Source organism: Pogona vitticeps, chromosome 8, assembly GCF_051106095.1.
Source record: "Pogona vitticeps strain Pit_001003342236 chromosome 8, PviZW2.1, whole genome shotgun sequence".
Taxonomy (NCBI): Eukaryota; Metazoa; Chordata; class Lepidosauria; order Squamata; family Agamidae; genus Pogona; species Pogona vitticeps.
Window position 1 is genome coordinate 17800332 of NC_135790.1, and position 2075 is coordinate 17802406.

Below are 2075 nucleotides of genomic sequence, written 5' to 3' on the forward strand. Positions count from 1 at the left end.
GTTCTTTCATTTTCACACTCCTTTGTGGCTTTATGGTAGAGATCCTCTGAAATAGGAATGATTCTGGATTCCGAAAGAGAGTAATGAAACCATAATATTTATTCATGTTTCCTCATTTGTATTAACTCCATTTGACCTTTTGCGTGCAAAATCACCTCACTGATTTCCCACCAAAATAGCATTATGAATCCCACAAGGAGGGCTGTCAGCTGCCAATGAGGATTCAATTTATCTCTCTCTCTTGGTAGGCAAAAATGTTGAAGCTGAAGCTGTCAAATTCTGGGCACATCATGAGAAGACAGGATATTCTAGAAAAGACAATAATGCTAGGAAAACCTGAAGTTAGCAGGAAAAGAGGAAGACCAGAGATGGATTGGCTCATTAAAGGAAATCACGGACTTGAGCTGCAAGAGCTGAGCAGGGCTGTTGAGGACAGGACAATTTACTGTTCATTCGTAGGATCATCATAATTCGGGGATGACTTGAGAACACATGACAAAATTATTTACAGTAGGACCCCCATATCCGTTGGGGATTGGTTCCAAGCCACCAGTGGATACTGATAATAGCAAACACTATATATATAGCATGGTAAAAGGGAGAAAAACTCCAGAAAAAATATTTTCACATGCATTACCAACAATAGACAGTGCCAAAGAGCATGCTATGTATTCTTCACTAACAAGTATTCAACGCGTGGTTGCTGGCTCCCTCTAATGGCTGATTCTGGTAATACTTGTGAAAATCGATTTCTGGATGTTGTTATGTTAATATTTTTGATATTTTCAGAATGTGGATAAGTAAAACCGGGATATTGATCCCAGGGGGGTACAGGGATCCTACTCTATTTCTGTCACGTCTATTCCTGGTTATCTAGTGTCTAGCTCAGTGCACAGGTCAGGCCTGGCCTACCTGTGTGGCGGTGGTGTCTATCCACCCTTCCTTCCTTCCTTCCTCCCTCCCTCCCTCCGTCTCTCCCTCTTTAACTACCCATCCATCCATCCCAAGAATCAGGAATGGTGCCTAGCTAGGCAGGAGCTGTAGGGCTTGGCTTGCTTGCTTCCATCTATGCGGCTGTTGACGACGTAGGCCAGGCTGGCTTGTGGCAAGCGCTGTGCTGGAAGTCAAGGCAGGCTACTGGTGTGTGTGTGTGGTTGTACATGTGTTGTTTACTGCTTGCTCATTTGGGAGGGGGTGCCTTTTCTTTTCCTTTTTCTTGGTCAGGTCAGGCTTAGGGACACATGCCAGGTAGGGGCTGTGACAGTCCTTGTGAGGGTGCAAGGCGGGCGCCTCTGCTTGGGTGGCTGGCACAACGTGACACGAAGACAGTATGCTGGGGGCAGGAGTGGAGAGCAGGTCCAGTCCTAACATGAGGCACAGTTAGGCCACTGCCTGAGGTGACAGATAGAAGGGACCACATAGCAGCCTCCAAGCCCTTCCTTTGAAGTTTCCAGCCAATAGCAGTCGATCACTTGAATTTCAGGTGTCCAGTGACTCCGTTCCAGATTTTAATCTACACTTTACGGGACCTATCACAACATGGAACCTGTTCCCAAACCAGATGTGGCACCTGGGATAACTCCTGTAAATGTTAGATTACAAAACAAAGTGGATTTCCAGCACCCCTGAAACTCGAGTCTACTGCTGTCCCCTCCTCTCCAGAACCCATAGCGCAGCCCCTAATCTTCCCCAAATTCCTGCCGACAATAGGAATAGGCTTTACAGAAATGGCAGCTGTTTGCCAGGCTTCAGAGAGAGGTCCTTTCCATCCAGTGGTGCCTCTTCTATGTCTCGGTGAAGTCAGAGGATTTATTCCACTCAATGCCACATTTTGCAGTGATATCGTCTTCGCCCCTCCTATCACAACAGCTTCTGACGATGAAGAGACTGAGGGTAAGAAGTTGAATCCACAGATGCTAAAGAATAGGTGAAGTTACTGGTAAGAATATCTGCTGGATCCGGACGATGAAGCCTGACAGATATTCGTGAAAATCTGTGCACTTCCACTTTTGTTCCTTTTTGATCCACTGCATGTTAATGTGTTGGAAGTGATACAGATACAGCTTTACTGGGGC